This window comes from Seriola lalandi, unplaced genomic scaffold (genome assembly GCF_002814215.2).
Source record: "Seriola lalandi dorsalis isolate HSWRI2012SDOR001 ecotype SW California unplaced genomic scaffold, Sedor1 jcf7180002054418, whole genome shotgun sequence".
NCBI classification, from domain to species: Eukaryota; Metazoa; Chordata; class Actinopteri; order Carangiformes; family Carangidae; genus Seriola; species Seriola lalandi.
This window is the reverse complement of record NW_019524971.1, coordinates 48,840-63,839: the sequence shown is the minus strand read 5'-3', so window position 1 is coordinate 63,839 and position 15,000 is coordinate 48,840. Positions and strand designations below refer to the sequence as shown.

The following is a 15,000-nucleotide window of genomic DNA, read 5'->3' as shown; positions in this document are numbered from 1 at the left end:
ATTAATAAATAACCGTCCCTGTGAGGTTGTGGATCATAATCAATATCAGTGATTTCTGGTTTCCACACCTCACTTTTAACCCGTCAAACATCAACTAATATTTGCATAAATCTCTCATACATACAAAAAAAGAAACAGGCTGGTTTTTGAGAGGATGCTTGGGCGGAGAAAGAGCGAGCGAGAGAGAGAGAGAGAGTCGACAATGATGATGAGAGTTTGGCCGAACAGTGGAATTTCCCTTCACCGGCAGAGACGTACAGAAGGTGTGAGGAGACATTGTTTCGAGGAAATCCCCAAACACTCCACCCTGTTTTAGAAACGCTTTTCCTGTCCCTTCGGTGGATGGAGATCCCCCCCACCCCACCCCCCCTCACTGACTGTTTTGTCTTTGCTCAGATTGACTTTAAGAAAACAAAAAAACCGGACACGGCAGAAACTTCATCTCAAACACTTAAATATCACTAGCTGAGGTGAATTCATCATTCTCCTTCTTCATACTCGTCATCCTCTCAATGAATCTGATATTCCTACAAGTAGCCGCATGACGGTGGTTTTGCTAACCAAGCAGAAAACTGCCTGAACCCTCCGACGCTGCTTCCACCAGTCAGATAGTTTAAGCTCCACAGCGATTTCTTACGACTGATTTTTTATGCTCGCCATTAATTTAAGCCTTTAGGATCTGACCTTCACTCCAGCTTTGATCTTCAAACCTAAAAGCTTTGAGTATGTATTTTTTTTTTCTCTCTGTGGTTTGGGGCCCAAACAGACCATTTCTGGTGAGTCCGCCCCCCCCTTCGCCGCCGCCCCCTCTCTCCTGAATCCACCCCTCCACATGCAAAAAGTTACTGATGTTTCAATCATCCGGAGCTCTCGGAGAAAAAGTAAACTTCTACGCTGAAGGAATAGCGGACTGCAGATGTTTAAGGAGCCACATATACATCAGGTTAATTCAATGAAATCTGATTTAAGTTGCCTTCAGGACGCGATGCCTTCAGGGAGTTCAGCTCTAACATCTACCCCCAGAACAGTGGAGGTTAAAGGTTCTCCAAACATTTTCAGCTCAGGCTTCGAGAACAGTAAATGAGATTTCTCATCCAGAGCGAAGGAATGAAAGAAGATCCTGATGTGGCTCCTGGTGGGTTTGATCAGTCTCAGCCTCCGCTCATCCTTTTTTTTCCCAGCTACTGCCACTCCAAATATTGTTCTTCTACTTCAACAACCTTGATGTAAATCAACTACTAACACATTTACTGGACGCAAATACACATGAGAGATGCTTTAATCCTTCCTCCGCCTCAGAGGTTCCTGACCTTTTTTAGCACCTGTGACCCCTGCAAATGAAAATACCACTTTAGGGGTCCCAAGCCTCAGATTAGGAACAACTGGGCTCTTCTGAAATTAACCGTTCATAGATTTAATACGAGTTGTAACTATCACTTCTGTCATAATTGTGGCACCACCTAGAACGGTAACGAGCACTGAGAGCAAAAGTCTTATAACGCTTCAGAAGTTGCCCAGACTTTCTTGCCACTGAGGATTCAGATTACATCTTTGTTCCTTTTTTCACACTGGGACCCACCAGAAGAGGCCGCACAGCCCATTTCAGGGCCCCCGCCCCACAGTTTGAGCAGCGCGGCTGTCAGTAAACCCCCAGAGGACCGGAGCTGGAGTCAGTTAGCGAGCTGACCTGAGTTCAGCTTTGACGCTGACCTCTAAACGGTCCGGGTCATGGCAGAGCGAGAGGGAGCCGACCCCAGAACTGTAAATGGGCTGTTTGAGTGAAAAGAATATATATCAGCCGGAGGGCAGCTTACTGTGTTACACACACACACACACACACACACACACACACACATAGTGAATACACACCAAGTCTCGCAGACAAACGCATCATTCACAACCAAACACACACACATACAGTAAAAGCACACATGCATGTACGCATAAAGACACTCAGTTGCATAAATGTGGTCATGCATGTTCACACACACACACACACACACACACACACACACACAAATTCATAAACTTCACCCCCCAAAAAAATGTGCAAAGCAAACAAACACGCAGAGGCCTAAACTGCAAATTGCCGTGACAACACTAACTGGTTTGACCCCAGTTTACTCCTGGGGAAAGAGATATGTACGACTGTGAGGCACACACACACACACACACACACATATATATATATATATCCTCACCCACGGGTAACATATGTAAACACACGGGCCAAAGAAGCAGGACTATGAGGTGCTGTAAAAAAAGTTTGGTTTGACATTTATACAAGAGAGAGAGATTAAGTTTCTCTCAGTGTCTCTTGATCTCGCGTGTACGAGAGAGCAAACGTTTCTCTTTCTGTCTCCTTTTATTCTGACTGTGTGTGTGTGTGTGTGTGTGTGTGAGGGTGTATGAATCATAATTTTATGTGTGTGTTCAGTTATGTACAGTATGTGTGTGTGAATGCGGAGTTCTTTCAGCGGCTAATTTTAGCAGGTAGTTTGTTTCCTGTTGGAGACACACCTCTCTCTCTCTCAGCGGTGGTGCTTTCTGTTCGAGCGTGTGTGTGTGTTTATGTGTGTGTGTGTGTGTGTGTGTGTGTGTGCAGAAACACTTCATCTCCACCAATTTATGTTTACAGTGCTTCTGGTTTACGGTGTAATTTTGAGTCCTGCAGTGAAGCCTTGATACATTTATCACAATCAAATCAAATAAAAAAAGAAAGTTGCTTCAGTCGCCAAGAACAGTTAAAATGAGGGAAGTGTTCAAACAAAGTATTTAACTGATTAAACTCATTCCCTGCGAGGACGGAATATCAACCAGAAACTGTGGATTTAGTGTTTCCTTGTATTATCACGTCGTTCTCCCAGTGATAACAGGAAAGTTAGCTGCTTCTTCTTCGTCTAATAATGGTCATATCGCAGCTGCAGAGGCGACGTACGCCGACTCGTAGTCTTCTGTTTGCCCCCCCCTCTCCGCCCGCCTGGTAAACAGCTGATGTTTTATCCACAAACGACAAGTAAAACTGGTCTTCATGCGCAGGGGCCTCCAACGTGCATCACAGGAAGCCGTGCTCCCTTTATGTGGCGAGGCGGAAAATAAGGGAGTGGAGGTTCGAGGAGCGTAGCAAGTCTGACTTCCTGTCACTGACCTGCAATTAACCTTTAATTGACCCGTAACCACGATCTTTCCCTGTGCTCGACCTGACGTTTAAGTCTCTGCGCCTTCACCACATAACCACTACCTTTCTCTAACCCTTGATTAACCGTCGTTGTCATGGGCGTTCGTAGAGAGTCACAGCTTTACATTGGATGTAAAATATTGTTAGCATTGACCGTAATCCGCAGCTGTGTGTCATTGTTCTTGGTCGCCATGTTGGTCAGTTTCCACCGATCGTAGCCCGTCCCCTTCGCTGATGATGATGATGTTCGCCATGTTTGGGATTTTGAGGCTTTACTCACACAAAGATTAATTCCTTCAGGGAAATTACTTGAAAAAGAGGTTCAAGAAACTCTGAAAACTCTGCAGTCTCGTTTTCTAGCTTCCTCGTCTCGTTCCCGGCGGCTGCAGCTCATCTCTTCCTCCCCTCCGTTGCGACAAACCTCACATCTTAACATTTCTCTGTGTGAACTTGACCTAAATTGAGCACAGATGCCTCGGCCTCTTTGCAGCTCTGTTAGTTGTTTCATGTTGCTTTGAAAACTATGATTGCCAGACGGCTTTTATAGATGAAAAATGCTGCTAATTAGCATTCGGGCCCGACGCGCCCCACCTTCTCTAGCTTGTGTTTTGTAATTGCGCTTAAGCTGCTTAAGACCTTTTCATGAGGTGTTGACATTATTTCATCCGCGCTGTAGATTTTCTTTTTGAGTGTTTCTATAAAAAAAAAAAATATGTTGCACAAATCACATCCTGTCTAATAGCTGCATTGCATTGTGGTCTATGTTGTGACGCCTTTAGAAAGCAGATGTTCTTTCCAGGGGATAATGTTAGATCGCTGAAACATTTTCTATCATCATATTTCGGCCTAGTTACTGGAAAGAGGCCTTAAGTGTTCGCACTGATTTCAGTTTCTTTTTCTCTCTCTGTTGGTCTGTCTGGGTACAAACTGTTGACCTGAACTGTTTTCACAGCTCCTGTACACTTCCTCTTTTTACTGTGGCATGCACACACACACACACACACATTAACACACACACCAGGTCGCCGGCTGGCCTCTGGAGCCCTCGGGGTGTGTGTGTGTGTGTTAATGTGTGTGTGTGTGTGTGTGTGTTAGAGTGGGGTTGTTTTCCAAGCTACATTTTGCTGCCACATGGATGTAGAGTGGTTTAGTATGTCTGCCTGGCAGGCCTGCACTCACACACACACACACACACACACACACACACACACACACACACACACACACACACACACACACACATTAGCAGGGAGTTCCTCAGGCAGCCAGACAAGGCTCCCTTTCACACTCCAAGATACAGCATCAGATTGGGTCGATTGTGTACTTACTTTCGTGTGTGTGTGTGTGTGTGTGTATGTGTGTGCAGCTATGTGCATTATGTGTGTATCTCTTCATACATTTTCTCTTTCCATTTCTCTCTATTTTCTCTCTCACACACACACACACACACACACACACAAACACACACCCACACTAATTTTGGCGGGATACTGAGGGCTTTCATTTGTCATATTCCCTGCAAGAAAACGGAAAAAAAATTGTGCCTAAAACAAAAAAGTTACACTAAAATACAGTGTGTGTATGTGTGTGTGTGTGTTTGTGCGTGTGTGCCAGGGGTGTGGTCTGGATGACATTTAGCTTAAAAGGTGAGAAGTGTACACCCCCCTCCCCCCCAAAACCTGGCATAACACACACACACTCTCACACACACACACACACACACACACACACACACACACACACAGAGAGCAAGCATGGAAAAGTTGTGATGTAATGACGCCACACTTCTCTTGCAGGAGAACACGTACATAACCGCATACGGGATCACAGCACACACACACACACACACATACAAGGAGTCATGGATGTCGCCGCGGAGACGCAGGCGTCACAGCTTCACACTGATTGCGCAGGCTGAAACACACACACACACACACACACACACACCCCCGCCGCCCGACCCCACCCCCAAAACCTCAGTGAAGCGAAGGAGCCTTCACTGTAAACACAGTTAGTTTCATGAAGAAAAAAAAAAACCAAAAACCAAAATTGCTACCACAACATTACGGCTGATTTTACCGCCGAGGTCACAGGCAACAAACTCTGATGTGAGCTGAAAACCATAAAGAGGTTTCTCTTAATGATGGCGGGCATAAAGTTTTAAAGCTTCTTTTTTTTTTTTTTTGTCTTGTGGATATGTTACCTAGCAACTGAGAGAAGTACAAGCTGGCGGTGGAGGCACAAAACATGATGTGTGTGTGTGTGTGTGTGTGTGTGTGTGTGTGTGTGTGTGTCGAAGGGGAACACCACTGCACTGCAGCCAGGAATGGGAGCACACAGGGCAGGACTCACTCTGTTCGCTCATGTGAACTTTGTGCAGGTGGTGCAGTTCGCTGTGAATCCCAAAGACGCTGTTCAACTCTTCCCGTCGTTATGAAGCTGAATTTCTCTCGTTGCAGTTCAAGCGTCGCGACTTTTCGGTGCCTCATCCTGTTGTTTTCATTAAAACAGCCAATCAAAACACTAATGTCACTTAGCTTGACTTTCATTTGGGTTCTGCAAAAAGTTTGTCGGATTTACCGTGATCAAAAACCTGATAAATTTTTTTCTAGATTTGTGAAATGATATAATAATGAATGAATAAATTATGAACAAAAACAAAATTATTGCTCTGTTTAAAATAAAAAGTTCCTTTGGGAAGTTTCATTAAAGTTAAGTGACATCAACGTCATGACATTTTTCAAATCCACAATGCAAACAGTTTCACATTCACTGGAAGAATCAGCAGCTTGGACTTTTTTCTCCATTAAACTTTTTTATTTTTTAACACGCCGGGGTGTTGACGTGCAACAAAAGCCTCAAGCCAGATCTGAACCGGGGGGAATTCACGGCCTCGGATGCAAATTTTTTTTTTTTTTTGCCACTGAATCTCTTCCCCTTTCAACAAAGTTAGCAGCTTCACGCTTCCTCACTTTTTATTCTGCTTTGACGTCTTCTGTCGCGAGGAAAAAAATCTTACAGACTTTGCTCCGACTGGTTTTTCTACCACTTTCCGTCCGTCGCTCCCCGTTCTCTTTTTAAGCTAAAGATAAAAGTGACGTCGGCGGGTTGAGAGCAGCGAACGCAGCTACAAACTGGACCCTGAGGCGTTATTAGGTGTAAAATACTGCACAGATTTAGATTTACTGTAGGATCAGAGCTGTGGTTAAAGTGTAAGCTTAGAATAAAGGCAGAGCTGAGGTTGTGTCAGGGTTAAAGGTTATGTAGATACAACTGAGGAATAGGGTTTAATAACAAATGTCCCTAATGTATAGTGCTTTTAACTTGGTGTGTGTGTGTGTGTGTGTGTGTGTGTGTGTGTGTCTGCCGTCGGGACAGGGCCGTACTTGTAACCAGCTTCTACAGAGTCCCTTTTATATTTTTTGAACAGAGATTTATCAGATATTTTACAAGAACCTCAATAAAGGGGCGAGAGAGAGAGAGAGAGAGAGAGCTGGGGGAGGGGGAGGGGGTTCTGTGAGGATTTTCCACACACGCCATCCAAACATTTTCTCACACACACCAACACACACACACAATCTTTCACTTACACATTCACTTACACATTCCCACACTTAAAATTTCTCACACACACCAACACAATCGCAAAAAATCTTATACAATCTCCCTGTCTCACTCTTTTTGTACAAACACACACTCCCCTGACACACACACACACACACACACACACACACACACTGTCCGAGCAGGGCTAGCTAGTGCGTCGACCGTGCTAAAAATACCCCCGTCTGTTCTGTTGGGGTTGGCCTGGGGGCGAACCTGGGCCCGGGCTTATAAATGTCCTCTTTGTAGCGCAGTGGAAATGTCCAACAAATGACTCTTTTATTAGGGCAAGACAAAAAAACACAGCTAATTATGTTTACTCAGATCAATGCCGCGGCTCAACCGGCACACACACACACACACACACACACACACACACACACACCGGCTAGCCGAGGGGACAGCGAGAGTGTGTGTGTGTGTGTGTGTGTGTGTGGTGTGTGGAGGGAGAGAAAGTGAACATATAGAGCAGTTTTTAAAACAGAAATATTAGGGCGATGCTCAGTGGGAAAGAAAGGCTGATGGGAAAACAGTAGCAGGAAATGAATGACAGCGGCTATGAACACAGCAAAGACAAGTAATTCACTGGGTCAGATGTGTGTGTCCTGCTGCTACTTGGTAATTAAAGAGCAAAAACAAGACAGAGGATACAGTAGGTGATAATATTAAGATGAAAAATGTGAAATTTAAAGAAGGATTTTTACAGGAAGTGTGGCTGAAGTTCGCTGCTAAACTTCAGGAAGTTCTTTGTCTTCAGAAGGACGCACTTACAATTACTGCTGACACCTAGACCTTAATTTAACGTCATACACACCAGATTCTGTCGCATGTACATCCACACATTAATACATGTGCACGACAACCGGATGTTGTATGAGGTTGTTTTGGATTTTAAGCAGTTCGTCTGTGTTACAGTGTAAAAATGAATTAACAAGCCACTTGAAAGTTTCCTTTAATTTCTTGCTTTGTATTAATCTGCAGTGATGTAAAGGTCATCCAGATTAAAGGAGAATTACAAGGTTCGTCCGACCTGGGTCTTATCTTCACAGCTTTAAAGCAATCACTGATGATAACATCAGATGCTTTGCAGAGGGTTCGGAGACGGGGCGACTCTCTAGATAAAAGATTTACATCGACGTCTGTTTAGAAAAGCGACATGAGCCTTGTACAAATTTCTCAAAAAGGTAAAATTGGGAATCAAACAAAAGCTAAACATTCAAAATTACCTGTGACTTCAAGCTGCATTGCAGATCGTCTTACACTGAGTCACTGTTTTTTCTTTTATACGTCTGTGGGTCACTATCGCTTCAGCTCTGTTTACACTCGAGCAAATCTTTTCTTTGGTGGCTTTTTTTTTTTTTAAATCAAGTCATTTATTGATTCAGACTTAAGAAATGGAAGAGGAGAGCAAATCACTGACTGGTTATTTTCTCTCATTGCAGGTGGTGGCTGGTGCGTGTGCAGCCGCGGTCCTTGCAGTGAGTGAGGGCGCCGCGAAGTGTCGGCGTCCGTGACGGAGCAGGTGGGTCAAACGTCATGAAAAGTAACAGGAGCGATGATCAAAACTAGGAATGTCGTGGTCATTTAAAAAGAAAAACTTGAATAGAAGAAGATCTGCATGATGAAAAAGAAACGAAATCTGAAATGACTGACGGACGATTATTTTTGAGGGGAAATACGGTGCATAAAGAAAGTTTGTCAAAAAGGTGAATCTCGAGGAACTAAAGTAAAGGTTAAAAATGAAAAAGCAGCAACAGCGTCAGCCGAGAAGAACGAGAGAGAGGAAACGAGGTCAAAGGCTGTGAGGGAATTCCTTCTTTCTTTTCAGCTGTCAATCATTCAGCCAGTGCCAGAGATACCAAGGAACCAGTGTGTGAGTCTTTATGTGTGTGTGTGTGTGTGAGATTGTGTGTTTGAATGGTGCGATAGGTCCTCGACTTGACAATGGACCCCGTCCCTTTGCGGTCACGCCACCACATCAGAGAGACAGAGAGGGCAGGAGAAAGAGAAGGAACAAGAGTAAAAGGCGAGAGGAGGAGGAGGAGGGGGAGGGGGGGGGAGGAAGGAAGTAAAGAGGGAAAGAGGAAGAAGAGGAGGAAGAGAGACGAAGAGTGAAACGGAGGGAACGAGAAAAAGAGAAAGTGTGAAAGGCGGAGGCGCCAGAAACGGAGCGAGAGAAAGCGAGCGCAGAGCGTGGCGGAGGAGGCGGAGAGATGGGAAGGGTGCTGGTTTGAAAAAAAAAAAAAAGGACGGATTAAGGAAAAAGGGCTACGGATAGTTCAGCCAAAAAACAAGGAGAATAGAGAGAGAGAGAGAGAGAGAGAGAGCAGGAGAGAGAGAGAGGGAGAGAGAGGCCTGGCCCCTGACCCGGGGACATTATAGAAAGGGAGATTATGGTTGTTCAAAACTCTCTAAGCACTCACCCCGGGACCCCAGCTAATACGCTGACACACACACACACACACACACACTTGTACGTCAGCTACAGACACACAGTGTGGGACTCGACTAGAACATGCAGAGCTGTGGCGACGTTCTGCGAGGGCCGATACGTCTCATCTAAATTATTAAAAAACAAACTGATGAGACACACGGTTCCCTTGGTAACATGTCGCTTCATTAGGATCAACATGGGAACTGTAGTTTTTGTTTTCTCGCTTTGAATATTCACTGGAGGTATTAATCCGCAGCTGAAAATAGTCCCCCAACTGATGCACTATTTCCCAAATATTTCATTCATTACTTTTTAAAAATGAAACAATATATTTGTGATTTTCTTCTTCAGTAGGAACAAACAGATTTCGGTCGAGCGCCGCGAACGACAACGTGACTTCGGTCTTCGTCGTATTGTGTTGACAGTAAGGAAAGTAAAGCGTATGACACTAGCCTTAAGTATCTGAGCGTCGACACAAACACAACCCAGTTTATACCCGGTAAAAAACGCGACCTCTGTTTCACACACATACTCACACTCATTGACAGAGGGGGAGCTTAACATTGGGCTCTATACTCGGCCCAGGACAAGAGTGCTGGACGAGGGAGCAGCGTGTTCTCGGGGTGAAAGAAGGGGCAAGGGAGACCGCTGCCAGCACCTCCTGCTAATCCCAACAAGAGGAGGAGGAGGAGGAGGAGGAGGAAGGCAGGGATGGATGGATGGATGGAGAAGAGTGGAAAATAAGAAGAAGGAGAGAGTGAAAAGATTTGTCTAGAGTGACGCTTTAACCCCAAAAAATATATTTTCTGATTCACGTATTCTTGTCGCTGGATGTTTTTGCGATGCAGCTTCGGTCGTAGCGACTAAATTTAATATTAAAGATTTCTCAGACGACGAAAATGAAAAAATAAAGCGATAGAAGGAAGGAGAGGGGGAGGGGGAGAACAGACGCGGGACAATGTGAGAAAGAAATTTAAATCTAGAAAGTTAGGACGGGTCGACGCAATAGAGGAAAGAAGACGGAAGAGAGGAAAAGAAGAGATGAAATAGGCCGACAGAATGCAGAACTGTGAAAAGGTAAAATCGTCTAATTTTACGAACAAAAATCTCAGAAACGCTGCCGAGCTCTTGATTCTCCATCAATAAATCAGACAAAATAGACAGAAAAGATGGAGGGAAGCTTGAAAATAAAAGGTTTCGCGGGGTGTGAGAAGAAGAGTCCTCGGAGGTTCAAGGGTCCTGCCTTGAATGTTAACACTGTTACACCACACACATATAAAGAGCTGCCCCTCGTGCCCGCTCAATGAACTATGTATCTCTCACCCAGCTAAAACACACAAACACACACTTGCCAGTTCCCTGCCGCTCGAGAGGAAGAAAGAAAGAAAGAAAGAAAGAGTTAATCAATCAGCATTGTAATATGATCCATCTGAGCTCACACACACACACACACACACTTCTGTGCATGTGTGACGACTGGACTGTGAGTCTAGCTGTGTGCACGCTACATCTACATACTCTGTATACGTGCGTCTGCTGCATGTTATATGTCTTTGTGTGCGTATACTCAAAGTCTTTCCATTTAGTGTGTGTGTGTATGTGTGTGTGTGTGTGTGTGTGTGTGTGTGTGTGTGTGTCAGGACTGTGTAACCGCAGCTATGCAGCACACAGCGGGCTGGACCACAGTAATGGAACCTACTATAGATGAAGCCACCAGGCTTCACAATCCCTGCTCTGTCTGAGCTGGTTAAAGGCACAATCCGCCTAAAAAACAAAGGTCCCACATGTGCCGTAAACTACAGGCTCTCCCAGATGCTCGGCTGTCTTCAATCTGAAGGAAACACCGCACGGCTTAAGGAGGGATTTTAACCACAGTTTGGTCACGACGAGAGGCTTTTTAAGATCTTGGAGAGTCTGTGTTCGTCTTAAGATACAAATTTACATTTGAGTTTGCAAAATGTTCCAATGTGCCGTTGATTCGAAGGTTTGAGTTGGTTAAAGACACAAATGGGAACGGAAACAACTTGTTTCTCACTGTTTATTGTAAGATGTAAAAATCTTGTGGGTTTTTTTTTTTCCCAGCTTTAGCAAAACATTAAAGGACAATCCGACAAGTTAACGCCATAAACAATGTGCATAGCGATCAAAGAAAGCTGCCGTCAGATGGTACGTGTAACATCATCATTTTAAATTTGAAAAGTAAGGCACGACAAATGGCTGGAGTTTAGATGGTTTAAGTCCTAAGAACAGAAAGTTATGAACGCGTCTCATAAATATGACTGCACTTGAACGCACCGTGGGACAGAGGAGTGATTAAAGGACGAATTCACTTTAGAGTAGAAATAATTACCTGAGGTCAGTCCATTACTGTCTGAGTATTTCAGTCTGTAAATGTGCTACCAGAAAAAGCAGGAGACAGCGGGACAGGTGTAGAGGAAGAGGACGGAGGGAGGGAGAGGGAGAGAGAGGGGGAGAGAGAGAGAGAGAGCTGTCATCACTGTGTGTGATGAGAGAGTGTTTGGGCTGCAGGACTGTTATTACTCTGCCCACCATCATTTGCACTTCATCACTGCAAAACAGACAGAGACAAGAGGACAGGCTGGCAGACAGAAGGACAACGCATTAGAGTGTGTGTGTGTGTGTGTACAGTATGCATGCATGTGTGTGTGAGCGGATGCTAAAGTTTGTCAAACTGCTAAAAGCTAAATTTGACTAATTATAAAAGCAACAAACGATCACTGATAACACTCCCACACTCTGCATAGACATCAATGTGTGTGTGTGTGTGTGTGTGTGTGTGTGTGTGCGCCAAACTTAAATCACACAAAACACACACACACACACGCAAACACACTGTACAGTCTTGAGTCTCGGTGCCATGTCTTCATTTCCTCTGGTCTGACCCAGATTCAGTCCAGCCTGTCTGCACTGCATGTGTGTGTGTATTTGTGTGTATACGTGTAGTGTGTGTGTGTGTGTGTGTGTGTGTGTGTGTGTGTGTGTGTCTGTCTGTCTGTGTCTGTCTGAGAAGAAACTGTATCCAGAGGAGCCGATAAGTTTCCCCGGGAGATCAGGAGCAGCATCAGTGGGCGTCTGAGACTGATTCTGTCAAACGGGGAAACTCGACTGACGGATGAGTGGAAGTCTGAAGAACTTCAATTCCCAGAATTCCTAGAACACAATATAAGTAACGCGTGCACTGTTTCAAAACTTTTAAAATTGACTCAACTATTAAATTTATTCGCGTCTGTGAACGCTGCACTTTGGCGACCCCAAGTGGCCGCAGGAGGTTTTTTTAACGTTCAAAAGGTGACAGGGTTCATTACCCAGAAGTCCTCTCACGCTACCTCACTGTACTGAGTATTTCACGTGAAAATCTACATATTACTATTATTTTTCCAAGCAAACGTGTTTCTACGTACAGGAAATATCGGAAAAAATAATTGATGCCATTTTTAATTGTGTGTCGTAACGACTGCAGATATTATATATATAATCATAACCTTCAGTTTACACGTGAATTAACCCTAAAAACACTAGAACACAAAATATAAACAAACTGGTGGATGACGATTTTGCAGTTATACAGAATCTCAAAAATACTTTTTTCTAATTCGGCCCGTCTGTTATACTTCATTAAAAAGATTTCACAGGACGGAGCCTCGAGAACATTCTGGTAATTAAAATGAAAACTGTATAAATTCACTTTGATTTTAATGCCACCACACCTGTACATATAATCATGTGCATGTGTGCAGCCATATTGTTTTCATATATGTGTGTGTGTGTGTGCACCTGTATGGAAAGCATGTGTGTAGCTGCATAAAGTATGCATGGATACCTAGTGGTGTGCGATTATGTGTGTGTACACAAAAATCTGCACTGTGTAGTTACTGACTCCGTGTGTGTGTGTGTGTGTGTGTGTGTGTGTGTGTGTGTGTGTGTGTGTGTGTGTGTGTGTGTGTGTTCCTGCTCGGTAGTGCTCCTGCTTGGCACCGTCCCCTCTGAAAGCCTCAGCTCCTAATGGGAGCAGACAGGTCTTTGGCAGAATGACCATAAAACTATTTCTAACCAGCAGATCGCTTTAAAATGGATCCGTCACAAAAATGTGGCTCGGCCGCCGCTGCTGTGTGTGTTGAGGTAAAAATATACTGTATGTATATTTATACACACATTTAGACCCAAAGTGTGTTTATGTAGGTAAATGTGGAGGAGATGTCGGGGGGGCGGGGGAGAAGGAGGGTGAAAGGACAAAAGAAAACAAAACAAGATGCATCCAGAGAAATTGGCAGTCGCCTCAGGACATATTACTTCATAACTGCCCCTCGTTCACACACACACACACTCCCACAAATCCCCATAGATTTATGATAAAATATAAATGGCTGCTCGTCGTGATTAACCTACAGAGAATGATCATATCATCACATCAGATTCATGGAGCTTTAAAGGTCACCGTTCAGCTGCCAGACCTGTTTTGATTCACACTTTTATCGTAGCATTGTTTTCAGCCGCAGCAGAAACCCGCTGTGCGCCACCTGCTCGGCAACCGAACAGCTGAAACAAACACTGTTAGCGACCAGCTGGTGAACACAGCGGAGCATTTAGCAGCTAAAGAGCCAGATGTGTCCCTCAGGTGTTGGTGGAGACCAAAAAGGGAGCTAAAAGAGAGGGACTGTTCTCTAGATGAAAGATGCGTCAATAAGCAACCGTTTGCTAGAGAGTTGTAAATTTAAATCGTAACGACGAAGTGTTGTGTTCACCGCTTGTTTCTGCTGCCCCCATGTGGCCGAAAAGAATCAAGTCATCGCAGGTTGAAGTGTTAAAAACACCAACAAACAAACCAAGAAAAAACTTCATATATCATCGAACTGAACGATCAATAAGCCGTCAAGCCGAAATGACAAAATAGGTTGTGAGCGTTTTTGCTGAGCTGGCGCCCCCAACTGGTGAGACGATGACATAACATCAGTTTCTAGTTTAGGCAACTAAAAATGCTGCAACGTTAGAGAAAGATGGCCGTCGCGGTTAAAGGAGCCAACGTTGATCAGAAAATTGAGAAACAAGAACGCGTAAGGTCGACCTACTGCTTTGCCACCGAGTGTAAACATCTGATGTATCTCGACGGATCGACGCTGCTGTTTTGTGGAGAGGACAGTCACATTGTTGGCTTGGTCCCTTTAAAGGGAAATACCAGGAGCATGTATTGTTTGTGTTGCATGTGGCTGCGTTCCTTTGCTCTGACTCTTAATCAAGACCACTCCGGTCTGAAAAACCCAACATCTGTCTCTTAATTTCTTAATTTCTTCAACTTAATCGAATGCTGTGTTCGCTTGGCGCGTTCATCCGTCTCTCTTTCCAAACTTTTCTCAGAGAGACGACGAGCTCGTCTGACATGTCGTCCCCGTGAGCAAATCAAGCAGCACGACCAGTAGCTGAGACATAAAACAGCATCTGGGCAGGAAGAGGGTCCCCCCCCCCCCCCCAGATCTCCATCTCTGTCTGCCTCACTTTCCCACAGCGCAGATGATGATTAGGCTGCGGCCCCCTAGCATCTCCTGTCTGTCTCCATTTCTGTCTCATACAACAGTTTTTCATGAGGCATTCACTTCCTGACGGAGTCTTTAAGATCGGGTCAAGACCTCCTCGTCCCGGTCTCTCTGCTCAAAGAACTGGAAGGATCGACTCCCCCAGATTTGAGTGCACTTGTGTGGACATTTGGTCCTCATAAGTATAGACATGCACAGCCTTTTATTCCTCTGTCTGACTGACACCCCCCTCCACT

At 44.6% G+C, this 15,000-nt stretch overlaps 2 protein-coding genes across 6 annotated transcripts in view; one reads left to right on the top strand and one right to left on the bottom strand.

Moving 5' to 3' along the window:
- LOC111657893 (uncharacterized) overlaps positions 1–15,000 on the top strand; it is a 248,117-nt gene that overhangs the window by 184,635 nt on the left and 48,482 nt on the right. The gene's annotated exons all lie outside the window — the stretch shown is intronic.
- Positions 1–15,000, bottom strand: part of cyp26b1 (cytochrome P450, family 26, subfamily b, polypeptide 1) — a 34,991-nt gene that overhangs the window by 16,670 nt on the left and 3,321 nt on the right. The gene's annotated exons all lie outside the window — the stretch shown is intronic.